Raw genomic sequence first — 22,954 nt, 5'->3', positions numbered from 1 at the left:
AAGGGACTAGTTTTAAGAAGCATTTTCAGGAAATTAAAAGGATAAGCAGATTGTTACCGAGGTTTTTGTTCACTGAGTAAGATGTATATAGCTTTGTTTGGGTATGTATACATATACAACATTTGTATGGCATTTTTGGCACACTTCTACCTCAGCCCTACTGCACAAAGACAAAACTCACACATCTCATTCAACCATTTCACAAGAAAAGGGTCATGACATGGGTCAGAGCAGTGGTTCCCAACCTTTTTTCCTTGGTGCCCCCCCCCACACACACACACCTTTGAAACTGAAGTTGAGGTAACTCTCGAGATAGAGCTGGGTCAGAGGATATCAGAGGTCATAAATGATGAACCAATCCATCGGCTCTGCTCCTACAGGCCCAATGGTGTTCATATGGACAACATGCACCTTTGGCTGGAAGGCCCGTGTTGAAAGTGTGTGTTATCATTTAGAGCAGACACCCACGGTGAATCAGATGGTTTATGTTATACAAGGCTGCATTACAGAGAATTTTATTATGACTCTCATGAAGGTTGTGTAGAGGAATAGAAACCAGTCTCTCCAGGCAAGCACACAGAATATGGTCTGCTCTATCTTTATTCTCCATGCCAAGTATGAGCTCTTATCCTCTGGCAGAAGATATGGGTAAACTTAACATTTCTAAACCATAAAAACGTTGATGATGATATAGGCCTAATTTGGACCTACCTCAATTAAAACTTTAAATAATGTTGCTTGAGATTGAGGGTGTGCAATAGCTTCATGATATGAAGCATGGTTGTGTTGCTCTTGTCACTGTTTGTGAAAGATGAGCAATAGATTGTTGCTGTGTGATGTGCTTCAGTCTAGCCTATATCACTTTGTTCATGTTGTTTTTTATTTTAAGTATGTCAGCTGTATGATAAAACAATATGTCAAGTGTTATTTGTGAAGCATTTGAACTGAAGGCAAATATACCTCTGGGGACAATAAAGTAGGCTATCTCCTGCTAAGTGGTCTCCATGATGTGTAAAAATTAAAACGTTGTCGTAGGACTATAGCAAACACATCGTTGGAAAGGTCTCAACCTGGAGAGGAACATATGTCAGTCTGAAGAGGATACATTACTCCTGCTTTGAAATATTGACCTCTGAACCTTGAACCCAGTACATGTATGAAGGCCTGTCATTTAGCAACAGAAGGTTCTACACACATAAAACCAGCTGTTATAGAAAGCTCTGGACCTCAGCTGTCATGTAGATATGGTCACCAAAGTTTATCCACTGTAAGCACTGTCAAATATGGTAATAAGCTATATTCACCTATTTAACGATTCGATTTTTAAAATCTGATGACACCAGTGTGTTCTCCATCCCAAAAACCCCAGGGTGTATCCAAAATTATACACTGCCAACTTCTACTTATGAGAAATATACCAATATACTTTAAAACTACAACTCCCATAAGAAACGCATACAGAAGCTGTTACAAAGCTTGAGCACTTGTAGTTTTTCGGGGTGGGTGGGGGGACTCGTTCGGCTCCTCTTTCTGCTGTCTGCCGTGAAATGGCTTGATTCCATTTCAGATTGAGGCCGCCCGCCGGCCGGCCGAGCACACAATATATGAGACAAATACATGAAACTGTATTTTATTATTATAACTATCTTAATTGTTTAACTCCTCAAATACAACGTTAGAAAAAAACATAAATATTACGAATATTGTATATTTTTATCTTCGTATCCGCTGAGCGGGACGTACTACGTCACTTCCGGAGTTTTCCGCGGATTCGTTTAAACGTTATTATGGTTCATAACTTACTGGAACAAAACTGAGCAACGTGTTGTTGCTGGTGACACAATCACTGACTGTATATATGTATATTGAAGCGATCCTGGCGTTAAAGACCAGCTGATCGCTGCCCGATTCTTTGAAATGAATGGCCGCATTGCATTGGAGGATAGGCCTATCGGCTTTGAATGCTTCCTGCTCGGATCATATCGTAATGTTCTATATTACAGCATATACTGTAATATTTCACGGTAATAAGACCGAAATAATATTATTAAAGTAAAGAAATGAATACAATGATAACATCTAAATAAATGTTGATAGATGTAGCATTATAGTTTAAAAATATAAATCAACAAAAAAGCAATCCAGCTTCCCTGGCCGAAATATACCGAAATAATAACATAAAAAGAAATACATATAAACCATGATACTATCTCGTGAATATTGTTGATTAAAACAGCGGTTATTGGGCTAAAAATACCAATAACTGTCACAGATTTCGAGTTAAGGGGCGGGGACGTGTTTTTTTCTTTCGTCGATATCCGACGGTGAGGGAATAACATGAATGTCTATCTGACGGACCCCCCTCGTCGAAAAATAAGGTCAAGGGTACCCCTATTTCGTTGAAACTTGACGCCAGGGTCCTTGACCATGCGTCATACATTTGACGAGTAGGGAGTGAGACTGTGTTGATTTCGCAGCCTTTGACATTGTTGAGGGCCAAAATGCCTGATTTTGCTGGAGCTTTTGTAAAAAATTACAATAAAAGTTGCCATGTCTTTTGTATTTTTGTTGCGATGAAGTTGCCCTAACTGTACGTACACACCGCCGCCGACTTGAGCTGCAAAGAAGCTCTGGACGCCCTGTCGAGGACGCTTGTCAAAAAGTCCGAGGAAGCTGTTTGACGCTTTGGCCGCTCTGACGTGGGAGCATTCTTCGATCATGTGCAACACACGATTGAAGAAAAAGCACAAGCAGCCACTGCACGGCCAATACACTGACACTAGAAACCTTTTATAAATGACATATATAAGGACATCATTTGTATTGTTTGTTGGTCACAGCGGTGTCTGTTAGCAGTTAGCCGCTGAACCGCAGCAGAATGCAGGCAGAGCGAGCAGCCGCCAGCTGTTGACCCGTGCAGGACTTCACCGTGAGCGGACTGTTTAGAGACCATGTGACGGCACGTTAACTGGTCCCTATCATAAACAACGTTACATCATAAATGATAGGGGAACCCAGCAACGGCGATTATGAGATTTCCCTCCATTTTCATGGAACTAATGTCTTGGTAGGAACAAAAGTTTACATCGTATGTTTCTCCAGAATCAGCCAGCGAGAAGGACGTCTATATTCCGATTGGTTGCTGCCGTTTGCCGCTGCTTGCCGCTGAACCGCGTCATAGCTCATTACCATAAAGTTGACCAAAGTTCAACTTTCTGATTGACGCTCAAAACGCTGAAAACGCCCAAAACGCGACGCCGACAGTTTTGACGCTCCTTGCAGCTGAGAGAAGCCAGCTTCCATTGAAAATTAATGACTTCCGGTATCTTTAGACGCCCAAGTCGGCGGCGGTGTGTACGTACAGTAATACTGTATCTGAATCTGGCCTTAGTATGTGCCATTTCTGTGTCTGTAGCTATTGAGGAGGAGAGAGGGGGGGCAAGGTGGAGGGTGGGGATGTGGCCTTGACCAACTGCCACTTTGCTTGTTTGCAAGCCATAATGTCTCTCTCTTTATCATGGGCTGGGCAAATTCTCTGGGCGGGCAAAACAGAGAAAGGGGAGGTAACCTTGCTCCTTATGACCTCATAAGGAGAAGATTCCAGATGGCCCCATCTGAGCTTTCATTTTCTCAAAGGCAGAGCAGGATACCCAGAGCTTGGTTTACACCTATTGCCATTTCTAGCCACTGGGGGACCATAGGCAGGCTGGGGGAAATCATATTAATGTTAAAACAACTCATAAAGTAAAGTTTTCATGCCATGGGACCTTTAAAAATAAAAAGGAAACTTGTTTCAGGGAGAATAAAACTACTCTGGGCTGAGTTTTCCTAGTAACCTTACCAAAAAGGCTCAGGATGCTGCAAATATTGGTATAATATGAAAACCGTGGATTTAAAACAAAAAATTATTTATTGAATGATTCAAATTTGAACACATCTGTCAGTGGCTTGTTGATCTTTACATTGTTAGTTAATTTCCTATCCTGGCTCGGGCTGGGACACACATTCATACGGTTTGATAAAGTACTTTTTGGACTATAACTTATCATTGCACTTACAATAACGAGCGTAGCTGTCCTCAGTTTAGGTCATCGTGTACGTCTCATCTCTGTTTTTTCTGCATCCACCGTATGTGTTTGTGTGTGTGCATGCGTCAGTTGCGGGGGGAACTGAGCAGCAGCCCCGCCCGCTGCAGAGAGCAGACAGGATTGAAACAGTAGCAGCTTTCGTGACTTAGAGTGAAAAAACGTTACAGCATACATTGATGTTAAAATGTGTACAGGTTGGCAGGACGGTCTGAAATGTTTTGCATGGTCTTTTGCTGTACAGTCAGTACAGTACAGTACAGGTGTTACAGTCACACACGTCTTGTCTTCATATCAGAAACAAGGAAATGAATTTGGCTGTGTTACGTCAACCTGTTCTCACTCCTGCTTGCACGTCTGGCACGTGGAACTGCTGTGATTGGTTGAAGTCACGGGAAACTCCGGTTATTGGTCAAATTTGCGTTAAAGTTGCGATGATTGGTCAAAATTGCCAGTTGCACCGAATTTGCCGTGATTCTTGACTCTATTGAAGTCTTGTTCAGTTGTCTTTTATTATGCATTATTGTAAGAATTTTTGTTAATGTAGGGACCTTAGGAATGATACATGCTTTAATAAACATGGAAATATTGTTCTCTTAAACTTGACACTCCAAGCAAACCTCATAGCAAAGTAATTGTAGCATATGTTGAGAAAAGAGGGTTGAAATGTGGGACATTTTAAACTATGCAGACTTAAGCACAAATCACAGATTATTACCACATATTTAAATATGTTATCAACAGTCAATCAATTAGTGACAACCCTGATCACCACCAGATTCCTGTGTACTGCACACAGGAATCTCACTTATTTGTAAACATTTTTAACAGATGCTTGAGAGACAGAGATGAAGGGGGCCCTCAGAGAGTGCTCATCCATAGGGCCCAGAATTATGTTCAAGGCCCCTGTTCATGACAGCGTCAACTTGCACTTCAGGCTCAGAGACTATCATTATTAGTATCATGCTGCTGGTGGTCTTGCCATGGAATTAAATGTACTAATAAAACCGCAGAAACACTGCGGCCACACCACTGTGAAAGCTCATTTATCAGTCTGGTTGTTACCCCTGTCCGCGGCAGTCTAATCCACTCAATATCTTTATAACAGAGCTAACCAGAGCTGACTGGAGCTAACCGATAATCTGAGCTAATAGTTGCTAACCGAGCCTTCAGTTGTCTGTTCCTGTATCCATTTACTGTATTATGTACTCGAGCCTGAATAAAACCCTTAATTTTATTAAATTGGCTGTATAAGTTTTAAACTACAAATCAGAGTTGAAATCTGCTCAGGTGAGATCTTAATGAGTGCAACAGGATATGTATAGTACAGAACATGGATCCCCAGAACACGGATTACAACACTGACAAACAAAATGAACAAGAATTTACTTTAGATAGCCCTAGTTCTATATGATTTAACAGAAGTTAGGCGGAAACAGTGTTGAGATTTTTAAAAACGTAGCTTTCTGTATGGATCATAGTAGCCTATAGTATTACGGTTATTTCTGCTGAACCGTTAACATCTGGCAAATGTACACTTTTTTGTCATTTGTTTATTGAAAGCAGCAGAAAGGCAGAACTGAGTACATTTTAATATTGGTTTATGTATCACAAGTAATATCATCATCGTGATATCATCTGAAATTGTGTCAGATGCAGCATAGTGTCACAATATTTTCATCTGTATCATCTTTTTTTTTTTTTTTTTTTGGGCATTTTAGGCCTTTTTTTCCATAGGACAGCTGAAAGGGTAGAGAGAGGGGGAATGACATGCAGAAAAGGGCCGCAGGTCAGAGTTGAAAAATGATTTGTAAAGTGGAATTGAATCTGTAAAATAAAAATACAAATGTATTAGAACAGGAACCTGTTAACATGGCCCTCACGTGAGTTCTGACATGTTAAATAATGAGCATTTAAACACAAAAGTTGAAACCTTTTTTTAATATGGACATCAATTGATTGGTAAAATTCTCTGCAATTCAATCAATCAGTTAATTTTACTGAAATCATAAGCACCAGAGCATTATTCATGATGTTAGTGCTCATGCTATTGAAAAAAAGAAGAAAAAAAGGACAAAATGATGACGCAAGGGTTTTTCAAAGGAATTAATCCAGGTTATGAATTTTGTCCTGTTGAATCCATGCTAATTGTCTGCTAAATTCTTTTGCCGATCTCGCTGTCATTGGGGGGTTCCAAAATGGCAACCGTTTAAGGTGTCTTTTCGGTGCGCTCCTGCACGAAATATGTGAAACACGTAGAAAACAGTACGTTTACAACTTAACTGAACTTGGTTTTGTGACGACCTGTAATGCCGGGCTGTGATAAGAAAATAATGCTCAATAGCGGAAAAAGCACAGTTCTGAAGTTCCGCCAAGTAACGTCTTGATAGCCTCATGCCATGACTATGCTAGCACCATGTCAACAGTAGCAGTCGTGAAGAATTTCCTCCGTTGCCTGTTACCCCGTGCAAATCCCCTGCTGCAAAAAAGGCCCTTTATGGAGGAGAAAGTGAACTCTCACACTTTGTCGTATCTGCCCTCTCTGAACTCATAAATGAACGAGCTGACTCTATTGAAAAGCTGGTTAACAAAAATTCAAAAAAAATAGATGGAAACTTGTTGAAAATAGAGGGGTTGAAGAAAACGGTGGACTTTTTGTGCGGTGAAAACAAAGCGCCTCGGCAAACCAAATTAACCCAACACCAAACCAGCACCAGGCCATCACCATTCGGTTTGCAATGAGGTCTTACAGAGATGCCCTTTGGAAGGCTGCAAAGAATTACCCCTTCTTGCGTGACAACAAGCTACGTTTGGCTGAAGATCTGTCACAACCTGTCAAGGAGGCCAGGATGACATTTTGGCCAATAATAAAGAAAGCACAGAGTGAGGAAAAGTCTGCTTATTACGTCGGAGCAAGGGCTTTCGTTGATGGGCAAGAGTTAACTTGACTTTGAATTTCCTGTCTGCAGCCGGTTGGTCGAATAGGCTAGCCTACAGAGGCCTGTTAAACTTCGGTTTTACCTCTGATGGAAAATATGACCACTTGTTAGATGAATGAGTTTATCTACTTCATAAGTCTTTTTGTTGTTGAAAAAAAGAACAGGCTTTATAAGTTTGGTTATAGTGATTTCTACCATTTGTTGTTACTGTTTTCATAGGGTTATAATTAGGCCTAGGCCTACTATACGTGCAGTTTGCTCAGTGTGTCAAATTCTGATACTTGTCTCATATCTCAAAAGTTCTTTCTTAAAAAGCATTTCATTGTCTATAGTTTCGTTAAACGCCAGGGGTTTAAGAAATGTTACAAAACGTAAAGCATTATTTTTATTTGTTAAACAGCAGAACTCAGATTTTTGTTTTTTTTAAATCACACTCAGTTACAGATTATGTGAATTTTTGGAGAAGCCAATGGGGGAATGATTTGTGGTTTTCTCACTGCAGTGAAAGGTCAGCATGTGTTTTGACTTTCAAACAGGTTTAATAGTGATGATTTACATACAGACCCTGATCCAAAAGGGCATTTAATTTGTCAGGTTATTGATTGCAATTAGATATTTTTCATTATTCTGAATGTGTACGGGTATAATACCAGTGCAGAAAACATAATTTCTTTTTTGTTGATATAGAAATCAGACTTCAACACTGGTTACTTAAGTTTCCGAATTCACACATAGTAATGGGAAGGGATTTTAATGTATGAATGCACTACTAGAAACACTGAAGCGTTTTATGGAAAAATGTGATTCAATGCATGTATGGAGGGTGAAGTTCCCAGATACAGTGATGATCACTTGGTTGGTCTCTAACAGTATTAATGAACAGAATATTTCAGTAAATGTTTTTCCATGTCCTCTAAGTGATCATAAAGCTATATCCATATCTATTAATATATTCCCTTCAGATAATGGTCGTGAAGCCAATTATTGGAAGTTAAACAACTCGCTCCTTGGATATGATCAAGTGAAGACCAACATTTCTCAAGTAATTTCACGATTTTTTAGTAAAGCCAAAGTTGAAAATTAATTTAATTTAAATTGGGAATTATTTAAATATGAGTCTTCGAAGTTTCTAAGAAAGTTTGGAAGTAATCTAGCTAAATTTAGGATATCAGAAGAACAAAGAGTTATCAATAGTATTTCCCTGTTCTCTCAGTTGTCTCCAGATACTTTAACAGAAGCGAACAAAATAGAAATTATTAATTTACAAGAGAGCTTGGATAAAATATATAAGAGGAGGGCTGAAGGTGCTTTTGTTAGGTCACGGAGACAATGGTTAGAAGAAGGAGACCAGAATTCAGCTTATTTTTTGAAGTTAGAAAAATATCGTGCTAAAACGAACACTATTAATCAACAAAACATTGATGGCATGGTAACTGATGATTCAAAACATATCTCAAACTTTTGCTCCACCTTCTACAAGAACTTGGACACATCAGATTATTGTGAGAGTGACACCCAATGTTTCATTAATTTATTACCCGATATCTTCCAACTTAATGAGTCAGATAGAGATATTTGTGATCTTCCTTTGTCCCTAGCAGAGGTCAGTAATTGCATAGGACTTCTTAAAGACAATAAATCGCCTGGTACTGACAGGTTAACATCTGAGTTTTACAAGTCATTTTCTTTGCAGTTAGTTTCGTTTTTACAACAAGTGTTCAATGAAAGTATTTTAGCCAATACATTACCTTGGAGGTAATGTCTTCTCAGGGTTAATAACACTCATTCCAAAACCTCATAAAGATGTACTTTGTGGCACCCTTTTTGATTATTAAATAATGATTACAAAATATTAGCCCTTATCTTTGCTAAAAGAATTAAAATACTACTTGCATCAATTATTGACGAAGCACAATCAGGGTTCATGCCTAACAGGCAATATTAGGTTGGTTTTAGATATACTTGATTACTCACATTTAATTTCAGAAAACCTTTTTCCTTGACTTCTTTAAAGCTTTTGACACTGTGGAGCACAATTTTCTTGTTCATTCACTTAGGAGATTTGGATTTGGTGAATTATTTTGCCATCAGAACTTTACAACAATGCTAATTGTTCTATTAAGCTTAAACATGGATCGTCTCCTAGATTTGATCACTTGCCCTATATCACCGTATCTTTTCTTACTTGCAGCCCAACTTCTGTGTACTTATCTTAAATCAAGCAATCTAGAGGGTATCTCTATTGCTGACAAAACTATTATTATCAGTCAGCTGGCTGATGATACAACATTGTTTTTGAAGGATAGCTCACAAGTTCCTCCAGCTATTAGTATTATAGAATTGTTTTCTAGGGCCTCTGGTCTTTGTTTGAATCTAAATAAATGTCAACTGTTAGCTACTGTATAAAAGATTGTAATGCTGACTTAGTGGTGAACCTTCTAGTAAAGAATTATGTAATCTATTTAGGTATTGATAAGAATGACTCCCAGAGATGTTAAATTCATTTTAATCATATTATTGAAAAAACAAAAAGAAAATTGAATCAATGGCTTTTAAGAGATCTATCATTAAGAGGCAGGTTTTTACTTTCAAAGGCTGAAGGTAATCTAGGGTAACATACACTGCACTTTCAGCAGACATATTTAGCATCTTAGGAGATTAGTTTTGTTAGGGCATTGACATACATTAGCTGACGTTAGCTTATCCGTGTTGCAAGATCTTGTGAGAGTTTGGTCCTGAGACAGAAACAGGTCTCAAACAACGTTAATTTTCTTCTGATGTGTCAGTCTGAAAAACACCTTGACCCAGAATTCCAGCGACAGCACCCATCTTGTCCACCTGCGAGACGACCTCAGAAAACTGGCCATGGACGACACAACATTTGAAAAAGTCATTAAAAGCATCAGAAAACAACACACACACACACACACACACACACACACACACACACACACACACACACACACACACACACACACACACACACACTACAGTTCATGAACCATTCACACCAAGAACACAACATCTGCCTTTTTATTCCCTTTAATCTTCACCAACGCACTCTGCACCTTTTTACACATAAATATCAGAGGAATAAGAGGAAACAAAGAAGAACTAATTCAACTGCTAAATGACAAGAAAATCTCTGTAGCTTCCATAAACGAAACACTTTTAACAAACAAATCACGGATCAATATTCTCAGATACAACATCATCAGAAAAGAGCAACAGACAGGACATGGAGGAGTTTCCATCTATTAAGAAGAAAAATCGAGTACAGTGAAATGGATTTCGGTCTCACATCACATCACTGGAAACAAATATGTTGCATTAAAAACGAAAACCCACTTGCATCACTCCATCACAGTCAGCATCTACTGTCCCCCTGAAATAAAACCCTCTGCAGACCTGTTTCAAGCTGTATCCACCTCCAGCCACACCCTCATCATGGGAGATTTCAACGGCAAACATCTTGATATCTGTAATAAAACAAAAACAAGCGTCAGAGTACTCAAACAGATTATCACCGACACCCACTTATCAATCATCAACACAAATTCATCCAGCTACATATGGACTGGACTGTAAATGGACTGTTATTTATATAATGACTACTCAAAGCGCTTTTACATAGTACAGAAACCATTCACTGTGGACGAGGCTGCCATACAAGGTGCCACCTGCTCATCAGATAAACATTCACGCAAATTTACACTCACCCAAGGACACTTCGACATGGGACTGCAGGGCCAGGGATCAAACCACCAACCTTCCGATTGGCAGGCTACCACTGAGCCACAGCCACCCCATAATCTCCACAAACTGGCAATAGAGATATCCTGGACCTCATTATATGTTACCCTGACCTTGCTACTAAACTCCACAAGTTTTCCACCACCAACCACTTCTCCAGCGACCACCTACCTGTTCTCACTACATTCTCCCTCCAGCTACAAGCCACTGTGATACGCACAAAAAAGGTTTTGTAATACAAAGGTATATTTGTTTTTTTAAGAGTTTATTGTTTTGCTTTGAAGATGGATTTTCATATTTTTGGGTACCTTAATTTAGGTTAGTAATTTAAAAGTAATGAGAAAAATAAGGACATGCTAATCCATATTGCACCAGTAGGTGGCAGTAGTAGCTTTCCACAGCATCTGGTACACTTTGTGAGGGCCCTACATGAATAATCCAGTTGAATGGAGAAAGAACAACACGTAGTCCTGTCTCACTTGTTTCTCTGTACTTTTTCCTGCTGTTACAGGTTAGTTTCCACCACATAAAACAATACAGACATGTATGAGATGATCCTAGTCATAAGCAAGATTAAGTTAAAAATGAACTTTAACTGAAGTAACGGTAACCTTGCATGTCCCGTAATGGCATCATTTCTACTTGTTATTTTCCCGGTTTAGCTACATGCTATTATTGTCTACTGGGTTTTATCTGTCAGTGGCTCATTATTGCAGCGGAATGGTTATAGTTGTTTACCAAGCTAATCACTGCTATTCTTGATCCGTCTACAGTAGCTTGAGCTAACCGGTTAGCCTATTGTTCGTGTAGCATTGCTGTTTAGTCGTTCCCGCCAGTGCCGTTTCAATACGGATTTACCAGGTTTTCTTGCTCATGTATTTGGGTCACGGAGTTACTCTATGTTAGGCAGTTAATAGGTAAATGTTTTACTATTGAAATGTGTTGATCGATCTCAGATGTGAACTCAGTCTCTTCTGTTATAATTAGTAATAAATACTAAGAGAAATGGTGAAAGTATTCACATTAGACAGAAGGTCGGTGTGTTACTGTACTGTATAGTACATTAGTAATCTCAATGTAGGTATAATATACAAAAGATAGACATAGATGATATGTTTTGTGTAGAAAAGGATTTTATTTGTGTCAATGAGGAATGAGTATGTTTTGTAGTAATGTAACAGAGGTCTATGTACCGCTACATTATCTTGTTAAGACATGTAAGAGCTATATCTGGTTTTGACCATTTCATTTATGCAAAAATAATATAACAGAAAGAAGAGTGTGAGAAATAAACATAATCCAGTTGAATGGATAAAGAACAAAACGTCGTCCTGTCTCACTTCTTTTTGTGTATTTTTCCCTGCTGTTACAGGATTATCTCAATAACGAGTGCCAAGCCGGTACCCGTTACAGTTCACCAAGAAAAGTTTCAACTACAAAACAGCAGAATGGGAAAAATACAGACTAAACATCGAAGACAAAGTGAAGAATATGACTCTCATCACCACCCCTCAACACCTAGACCAACAAGCATAACTTCTAAGCCTAATTCTCCCCCAAACCAGAGAGGAAACCATAACCCAACATTCTGCCAAATCTCCGACACAGACATTACCGGCTCACCTCCTCCGACTCATCAAACACAAAAGAAAGCTGTGAAGAGAATACATCATGTTCAGATCACGCCACATTAAAACGGAACTAAACAGACTGCATAGCACTATTAAACCTCAACTCACCCTCCACCGACAGAAAACATGGAACACTTTCTACAGAAAACTCAACCAAGACAGGTCAGCCAGCCGCTAGTGTCGCTGTAGAGCAGCCAACGTCAACTGGCGCCCGCCGCCAAAGCTTTTAGTCTGGCCCCCAGAATAATCATGAATTCACAAAATGTAAAGAGGAAAAAATGTGTTCTGTTATTTATCATTTCAAGCATTTAGAGCAAAAACCCAGCCACCTGTATTTACATCTCTATTCACATGCCGGGATTCTGTAACCTACAGCGATGCCCGAGCTCCACACATAGGCCTACGGCTGAGCCGAGATGGTGTGTGTTAAAACACACACAGCTGAGCCGAGATGTGTGTGCGTTAAAACACACACACAGCTGAGCCGAGATGTGTGTGTGTTAAAGGTTAAAACACGCAGCACCTGACTGGGAACGATACAGAGTTACCAACGGCCGCTGGGGCAGATGAACTCACGCTGGTCTCTTTTCTGTAAATAGGCTACAATTAAACCTTCGTGAGTAGAAAGTCAATACTTATCAATGCACTCACCTGTGTAGACCGGCATAAACATGTAGAAAGCGATATTTCAATCTGCTCAGTCCACGGCGCTGTTTTACGCAAACACAGCTCTACTCTGCATATAGCGATTTTTTACAAACAAGCTAAAACAAAAGCTGTCGGTTTGTAGTCTAACTGTTTATCTTAGGTTGACGGGAATCTGGAAATTTTGACAAATTCTTGTAAACCTCACTGCTGGCTGAACAAACCAAACTCTCCGCTAGAGCGGACAATCTGGAGCTACTTAATATGCACGTGAATGACGCGATGGTTATGTTAGAGTGATGATGATGATGATGGTTGTATTATTTGGCAACAACATCGTTTCATTGCAAATGAGGCATACTTGACGAGTGCATATAGCCTGCTTATCAGTCATTCATCATTAAAGCTGGGCTTTTGGCTTTTCCACTTCAACTTTTCGCTTCAGCGTCTTTGACAGTGACATGTTTACCTGACAACAGCCTTTCTTTCTGCAAACATTTTCCACCAATCAGGATGCTGCATACTACAATAATGTTTCCATAATCACAGACTTTAACCATCACTCCTCAGTGAACTGCCTCCTAGTCTGAGATCTATTTCTAGTTAAAGAGTTATCATTATCGAGTTTCCATGTTTTTTAGGAGTTTGCTCACACTAATACATGTTAAAAAATAGTAGCATTAATTCAGTAAGAAAGTGAAAATTTCGAACAAGAATAGGCGTATTAGGTATAAATTCATTTTATTTTCTTTATTTGAAAGTCCGGCCGCCAGAGTGCTTAGAAAAATTCTGAAAAAAATGTAGTTGATGATCCCTGCTGTAGACTCTCTGTCCAGTCAGAGACATATATTGTGTAATTGATGTTTTTAGTTCAATTAATTAAATCCAAGTAAATGGAACACACAAGATGTCACCGAAATCACTCGGTCCCCTTTAAATCTTTCAGAAAATGATGTAAGTGTATCGAAATATATCGAATCGCATCGAATCGTATCGTTGGCTGAATATTGTGATATATATCGTATCGTGAGCTGAATATCGTGTATATCGTATCGTATCGTGAGATTAGTGTATCGCTACAGCCCTACACCACACTCATAAAACATGCAACAGCCACCTACTCTCAGCACCTCAGACAGCTCTTCTCCACTTGCCTCACCACTGGACAATTCCTCTCATCATGGAAAGTTGCCATAGTCACTATGATTCACAAACCCGGAAAAGAGCCACACAATACCAGAAGTTAGCGCCCCATAAGCCGTCTCAGCCACGTAGGAAAACTATTTGAAAGAATACTCACCTCACGTCTCACCAATCACATTGAATAATGGGTCTCCTATGATTACTCCAAGCTGGTTTCAGGAAGGGAAGATTCACCACAGACAGATTCTCAGACTATCAGAAGACATCCACAGAAACCTTCCTTCACCTTCCACCCCACAAGCAGGAGTTCCACAGGGTGCAGTTCTGAGCCCACTTCTATTTCTCATATACATCTCAGATATCTACTACCCCCCAGCCACTATAGCCAAAGTCTCACAGTTTGCAGACAACCTCTGCTACTGGTCCAGCTCCAAACACCCACGCCTAGCAGCCAAGAAACTTCATACATGCATCAGAGAAATAGAAACCTGGTCAAACGTGGAGAATCAAACTCAACCCTGCCAAGACTCAATGTGTCCTCTTCACCAAGAACCCACATCTGCAGCATAACACCAACCTGTCACTAAACCAGAAAACCAATATCAGCAAAGAAGCATTCTCGGTGTAACATTTCAAAACAACATGACCTGGACAAAACACATCAATAACCTGGAACAAAGAGCAAACAACAGACTGAACCACCTCAAAGCCCTCTGTGGAAAACATGGTGCTTCACCCACTACAGTCATCATGATCATACATCAGACCCCTCTTTGAATACTCCGTCCCCGCCTGGATCACCATCTCACAAAAACAATAAACAATCCATAAAGGAAGCACACCCCCTTGTCATACATGTTGCAGCTGGCCAAACAATAACCCATTAAATTGTAGATCACACACACACACACAAACACACACACACACACACACAGTAATCTAAATAACACACACATGGCACGCACACACACAGGGTGTTTTGTTTCCTGCTCTTTTTATTTGTTTATTTGTGCCTTGGTCCACATAAGCTATAACCTCACCATAGATTGAAAGGACCTCACGAGTCCTTTACCTCCTCCTACCTCTCCGGCCACCAAAAACAGGTAGTCAGGTTAGACAGGTAGGCAAAGGAAAAGCCTGGAAGATAAAGAAAATAATATTTATCTTGATATTAATTTGGCCAATTAAGGAGATGGAGAGGTCCCAAATATTCCCAAATAACTAAAGCCATGAGGTAAATTGTGGAATTATATACTTAAGGCTGGGTTGTCTCTTTCAGACTGGCTAAGATAAATAATAGAAAATTGATCCATATTAGATCAAATTATTTCAGGAATGGATATTGATGTAGCCTCGGAGCAAAACAGATGATTTGTGTACCTATCAGACATTTTCCTCTTTATATGTAAATACATTTTTCTTTGCAATATACAGTATACGAGAACAGATTAACTAACCTACCAATAGTGCATGTTGACTATAATTTAAAAATATATATATATTACCCTGTAAATATGAATATAGAATATCCTTTTAATGAAGGTTCAGAAAAAAATGTAAATGTAATGTTGCTGCTTTTCCTCTGTTGTAAGTTATTCTCTGAACCTTCCCTTCTCGTTGACGGTCATAAGGGGGAGGAACACACACACACACACACACACACACACACACACACACACACACACACACACACACACACAGCTGATGTCAGACTCGAGTCATGTCGACCCTCCTCAGCACCATGCATCAGCACCGTCATCTTCATGTCTTTTCTACAGAGATGTAAGTAAACCGGCTCCACCGTCGTATTTGTCCTTCTCCCAACTTCCCAATATGTTGTGCCTGCCGCTATAACTGCACGTACCTTGTATGTATGGCTCTATTTGCGGAAAGCCTCGTTTACCGGTAAAAACACGGGTTAGTTTTTACGAGCGGGTCGGATGTTTTGGTTGCGCAGCGGTGGATGCTGTCGGGGGGAGGCTCAGCAGTGACGCTGTAATGAATATTAGAAGGATACCAGATAGATATCATCACCGAGGCTACATGAACATTACAGAGAGAATGTGAAAGAGGAAACATCACCAAGCTCGATAATGTTGAAGAAAATGATCTTCAGTCAATGCACTGGGGGAATATACTAGGAAGATTAGAAGGTGCAATATACCATTAGCCTCGTGAGACCATCCTGATCTCGCGAGCTCCAGAGTTTTCCACTCGCGGAGTCAGGTTAATATACCATGGCTTCAGGGTCTTTCGGATATTTGCGGTCCCGGCTATAATATACAGACTGGGTGTGAACGTTTGTATTCAGTATCGAGGCTATAACGAAGCTATTACAGAGCATGGAAGCACACATCCCAATGTTGCGTTCAGTGTTGTCGGTTTTCTGGAACACATCTATGCAATGTGGAAATTATATGATTTTTACGTAATTTAACTTGGAATGAGAGGACAGGGCAGCTCAAATGTAACCTCCCTTTCATACACATGCATGCTGTAGGATTAGAGATGGCATGCATTTCAGTAGCCAGTTTGTGCCTCTCATGTAGGCCTATTAGCATGTATTTGGGATTGAGGTGGTCATCTGTTTCTGTAAAAGATAATTAACCAGCGATGTTGCCATTTGCCACTGTTTGACATATTTGCAGAATCCTCAAATCTTTTCTAACCATCTGGGTGACAAAATATTCAGTCAGTTGAATGATAAAATAAAATGGCATTCTTCTATCAAATATCTTGAACAGCATTAAGTGTTTTTAAAGTCCAGGGGTTTATAATTTAATTAAAATTGTCTGGGTGAGGATTATTTCATTTTAGAATGAAGCTGAAATATTATATAAACCAGAATTGTTATTTTTAAATTCTTTAAATAATCCCTGTTACTAGGAATTGTGTGCATCCAAGTATGGAAACACATCTGTTGTAAACATAAGGAATGTTATATTACACACTTGGGCAATGACATAGACATAGTGTAGTATTTATAAACTAAATATGCAATTAAACATCTTGCCCAGTACTAGTCTGACTCAGATATGATTTTAATTAAACTTTAGCCTAATTAAACAAGCATTAGCTTGGACACACTGGTCAGCAGAACACAAATACACTTTCATGATCCTCTTCTGTTTTGTGCCTCCTGTCGTTCCATCAGTGACTTGCTCTGCCTCCTCTCTGTCCCTATCAGTGTTTAGTGTGATTAGTTGGAAGACAGATAGATGACTTTGTGCAGTGACCTCCTAACCATACTGCTCATGCATTTGTGTACAGGACACACTAGCGTACACACACAGGTTGATTGATGGGCTGTCTGTTAGTCACTTGCTTTTCAGACATTCTCTAACAGCTGCAAAAGACGCAACTGATTCAGCCGACCAAGCCAGTTCTCACTCTATCTTGCACAGCGTACACAAACGTTTGTGTGTTGGATGAGATCTCGTCTTGCATTGTTGCCACAGCGCTGTGGAGTAAGGTCTGGCTACACCTCAGATGCATTCTGGGATAGGAGAAAAAAAAGCACTCTGTTTTTTTTTGCATTTCTTTAAACCAATCACAATCGACTTGGGTGGCGCTATGCTCCGGAAAGGAACTTGTTTGGTGGTACATTTGCACCCTGCAAAAGAAAACGTCACATACAATATTAAATTAAGTTTACTGTTCAAACAATACAGTAACGTGAGCTATTTCTATTATCTGGATACATGGTTAAAAGTAATTTGCTCTTACCAGTGTATCGCCGTGTGTACTTTGTCCACAGCAATCCCACCAATCAGTTCCAAAACTTCCCAGGTGGGAGAGTAAAAGTCTTTACAATCATTCACAGAAAGAACCAAGCAGGCCTGCCTTGTTGCACAATCCAAATTTTCTTTGGCCATTTTCAGCATGTAGCTTGGTAGCTCCAAGTTTGTTGTTGTTTCCCGAAGCATATGCCATGTGCCAAATGTCAGGCAATTATCCTGGAAATGTACTGTACTGTTCTGTTGATCCAGAGTAGATGAGGTAAAACTGTTCCACAATTCAGCTGGTGTTACCTCACCCGTGTCCTCAATGGCAGCCATGTAGGAGGTCCTTTGCTCATTGAGCAGCTCTTAGGTCCTTTTTTGTGGCAGAACTGAGAACTGTGTCTGACTTACAACTGACTGTTTAATCCCTGATCCATCTCACTGATGCCTGACTTACATTACATTGTTATCTAACTAACTGTAGATTTTGCTAATTCAAAATCCTTTTGTCTTACACAGATTTTTTTACCTTATATTTAAAGCTATGCGTTATAACTGTTTTCTATTTTTTATCACATTTTAATTGTATATTGTGCTCACTCATTTGTAGTGTGTGGCTGTTTTGTCTGTTTTGTTTATGTTTATTTTGCCCTCTTGGCCAGATCACTCTTGAAAAACGGATTTTTATGAAACTTTTATATATTATATGAGTCTGGACGGACATGGATGTAATACAACCACGAGGCGGTAATTCTAGTTTTAATTTAGAATAGTTTAGTTTAGAATTTATAATGTATGTTGAATAAACAAAATACATGGAAATTAGACATATTTGGAATTGATGGAATGCATTGTTTAGTCCTTTTTAACTTGAAATTGTTTGGGACTCTCATTAGCATTTATGTTAGCCTGTAAATTTCTCCTATCCAACCTATATCCAGCTGTATGGCATTCGGTTTATGTCATATCTCGTGAGTGCGATAAAACATGCTCACAACAAGTTCACACGCAGATATTACTTTTCCATGCACCAATTGTGGCTGCTCTGTGTGCGTTCTGGTTTAGGTATACTGATCATGCTGATGTTTGTTGAAGTGTTAATTTTTGTCAGTTGTTATTTGATGCTATAGAAACGGGGTGAAACTTCATGATTGACAGCTGTGATTGACTTGCAATTGGCCGGGCGGGTGTATGGGCAGGACTTCAATATTGGGGCTTCACAGGCCTGATCACTACTGCACAGACTCTGGCTCCAAAATTACAAGATGGCGACGCTCATCTTTTGTACAGTGGGAGGAAGTGGATCGTCCATCTTTTTTACAGTCAATAGTCCCAACTAGGGCGGTCACTGTCAAACTACCATATCAATGTGGAAAAAATTACATACTCAACCTATATCTGTTTAACATATACTGTGTCTAAGCACGTACCTTGGACTTAAGAAGGCGGCGTTCACAAAATACCCTGCCCATCATACCCATTGCACGCCCTATTATCAAATCAGGCTGTTGATGTTCCTTTGCTAATGCTAATGAATACTAACAAGTAAACACTAAGTCATCTGAGAAATACAGTGTGGATTGTGTTTTTGGTTCACAACATTGTGGATAAAGGTGAGGCTCTTTGCCTTACAGTGACATTAGCTTGTCAAACAAGCGAGACAACATCAATTCTTCAGCATGGCTTACAATTAAAATATCCATCCATCCATCCATCTTCGTCCGCTTATCCGGTGTCGGGTCGCGGGGGGAGCAGCTCCAGCAGGGGATGCCAAACTTCCCTTTCCCGAGCAACATTAACCAGCTCCGACTGGGGATCGGCGTTCCCAGGCCAGGTTGGAGATATAATCCCTCCACCTAGTCCTGGGTCTTCCCGAGGCCTCCTCCCAGCTGGGCGTGCCTGGAACACCTCCCTAGGGAGGCGCCCAGGGGCATCCTTACCAGATGCCCGAACCACCTCAACTGGCTCCTTTTCGACGCAAAGGAGCAGCGGCTCTCTCCGAGCTCCTCACGGATGACTGAGCTTCTCACCCTATCTCTAAGGGAGACGCCAGCCACCCTCCTGAGGAAACCCATTTCGCCGCTTGTACCCTGGATCTCGTTCTTTCGGTCATGACCCAGCCTTCATGACCATAGGTGAGGGTAGGAACGAAAACTGACCGGTAGATCGAGAGCTTTGCCTTCTGGCTCAGCTCTCTTTTCGTCACAACGGTGCGATAGATTGAATGCAATACCGCACCCCGCTGCGCCCGATTCTCCGACCAATCTCCCGCTCCATTGTCCCTCACTCGCGAACACAAGCCCAAGGTACTTGAACTCCTTCACTTGGGGTAAGGACTCATTCCCTACCTGGAGAAGGCATTCCATCGGTTTCCTGCTGAGAACCATGGCCTCAGATTTAGAGGTGCTGATCCTCATCCCAACCGCTTCACACTCGGTTGCGAACCGATCCAGTGAGTGCTGAAGGTCGCAGGCCGATGATGCCATCAGGACCACATCATCTGCAAAGAGAAGCGCTGAGATCCCCAGCCCACCAAACTGCAACCCCTCCCCACCCCGACTACGCCTCGATATCCTGTCCATAAATATTACAAACAGGATTGGTGACAAAGCGCAGCCCTGGCGGAGGCCAACCCTCACCTGAAACGAGTCCGACTTACTACCGAGAACCCGGACACAGCTCTCACTTTGGTCATACAGAGATTGGATGGCTCTGGTAGAGACCCCTCACCCCATACTCCCGCAGCACCTCCCACAGTATCTCCCGGGGACCCGGTCATACGCCTTCTCCAAATCTACAAAACACATGTAGACCTTTTGGGCATACTCCCAGGCTCCCTCCAGGATCCTTGCGAAAGTGAAGAGCTGGTCCGTTGTTCCACGACCAGGACGGAATCCGCATTGTTCCTCCTCAACCCGAGGTTCGACTATCGGCCGAACCCTCCTTTCCAGCACCTTGGAGTAGACTTTACCAGGGAGGCTGAGAAGTATACCCCTATAATTGGCACACACCCTCTGGTCCCCCTTTTTAAAAAGGGGAACCACCACCCCAGTCTGCCACTCCTTTGGCACCGTCCCAGACTTCCACGCAATGTTGAAAAGGCGTGTCAACCAGGACAGCCCCTCCACACCCAGAGCCTTGAGCATTTCTGGACGGATCTCATCAATCCCGGGCTTTGCCACTGTGTAGTTGTTTGACTACATCAGTGACTTCCGCCTGGGAAATCGACGACAATCCCCCATTATCCTCCAGCTCTGCCTCTAAGATAGAGGGCATATTAGTCGGATTCAGGAGTTCCTCAAAGTGCTCCTTCCACCGCCCTATTACCTCCTCAGTTGAGGTCAACAGTGTCCCATCCTTACTGTACACAGCTTGGATGGTTCCCCCTTCCCCCCCTCCTGAGGTGGCGAACAGTTTTCCAGAAGCACTTTGGTGCTGACCAAAAGTCCTTCTCCATGTCTTCTCCAAACTTCTCCCACACCCGCTGCTTTGCCTCTTTCACGGCAGAGGCTGCAGCCCTTCGGGCCCTTCGGTACCCTGCAACTGCCTCCGGAGTCCTCCGGGATAACATATCCCAGAAAGACTCCTTCTTCAGTCGGATGGCTTCCCTGACCACGGTGTCCACCACGGTGTTCGTGGGTTACCGCCCCTTGAGGCACCTAAGACCCTAAGACCACAGCTCCTCGCCGCAGCTTCAGCAATGGAAACTTTGAACATTGTCCACTCGGGTTCAATGCCCCCAGCCTCCACAGGGATGCACGAAAAGCTCCGCCCGGAGGTGTGAGTTGAAAGTCTGTTGGACAGGGGCCTCCTCCAGACGTTCCCAATTTACCCGCACTACACGTTTGGGCTTACCAGATCTGTCCAGAGTCTTCCCCCACCCTCTGACCCAACTCACCACCAGATGGTGATCAGTTGACAGCTCTGCCCCTCTCTTCACCCGAGTGTCCAAAACATACGGCCTCAGATCAGATGAAACGATTATAAAATCGATCATTGACCTTCGGCCTAGGGTGCTCTGGTACCAGGTACACTTATGAGCATCCCTATGTTCGAACATGGTGTTTGTTATAGACAATCCATGACTAGCACAGAAGTCCAACAACAAACAACCACTCTGGTTTAGATCAGGAGGCCGTTCCTCCCAATCACGCCTCTCCAGGTGTCTCCATCATTGTCCACGTGTGCGTTGAAGTCCCCCAGCAGAACAATGGAGTCCCCACTGGAGCCCCATGCAGGACTCCAGTCAAGGTCTCCAAGAAGGCCGAATACTCCGAACTCCTGTTTGGTGCATATGCACAAACAACAGTCAGAGTTTTCCCCCCACAACCCGCAGGCGTAGGGAGGCGACCCTCTCGTCCACCGGGTAAACTCCAACACAGCGGGCGCCAGCCGGGGCTTGTGAGTATCCCCACACCCGCCCGGCGCCTCACACCCTGGGCAACTCCGGAGAAGAAAAGAGTCCAACCCCTATCCAGAAGTATGGTTCCAGAACCAAGACTGTGCGTGAGGTAAGCCCCACCAGATCTAACCGGTAGCGCTCCACCTCCCGCACCAGTTCCGGCTCCTTCCCCACAGAGAGGTGACGTTCCACGTCCCCAGAGCCAGCGTCTGCCGCCCGGGTCTGGTCCGTCGAGGCCCCTGACCTTCACTGCCACCCATGTGGCATTGCACCCGACCCCAACGGTTCCTCCCACAGGTGGTGGGCCCATGGGATGGAGAGGGAGTTGCCACGTAGCTTGTTCGGGGTGTGCCCGGCCGGGCTCCGTGGCAAACCCGGCCACCAGGCGCCGCCGACGAGCCCGCTGTCTGGGCCTGGCTCCAGGCGGGGCCCCGGCTTCCTCCGGGCAGGGTCACTCCATCTCTGCTTAGCTTTTTCATTGGGGTTTTTGAACCATTCTTTGTCTGGCCCCTCACCTGAGACCACTTTGCCTTGGGAGACCCTACCAGGAGCACAAAGCTCCAGACAACACAGCCCTCAGGTTCACAGAGACACACAAACCTCTCCACCACGATAAGGTGATGGTTCACGGAGA

At 42.1% G+C, this 22,954-nt stretch overlaps 1 long non-coding RNA gene across 2 annotated transcripts; it reads right to left on the bottom strand.

The window, feature by feature from the left end:
• Positions 1-9,514: 9,514 nt before the first annotated feature.
• LOC114568881 (uncharacterized) lies at positions 9,515-12,602 on the bottom strand. 2 transcript variants are annotated; one of them, XR_003694354.1, is made up of 4 exons: positions 12,517-12,600; positions 12,401-12,430; positions 10,433-10,503; positions 9,515-9,883 (listed from the first exon to the last, which is right to left on the bottom strand). It is a non-coding gene; the product is annotated as an uncharacterized LOC114568881 (long non-coding RNA). The 2 variants fall into 2 exon arrangements; XR_003694355.1 differs by lacking the exon at positions 12,401-12,430 and having other exon boundaries at positions 12,517-12,602.
• Between the last annotated feature and the right edge of the window lie 10,352 nt (positions 12,603-22,954).

Source organism: Perca flavescens, chromosome 15, assembly GCF_004354835.1.
Source record: "Perca flavescens isolate YP-PL-M2 chromosome 15, PFLA_1.0, whole genome shotgun sequence".
Taxonomy (NCBI): domain Eukaryota; kingdom Metazoa; phylum Chordata; class Actinopteri; order Perciformes; family Percidae; genus Perca; species Perca flavescens.
This window is presented reverse-complemented; position numbering and strand designations above follow the sequence as displayed.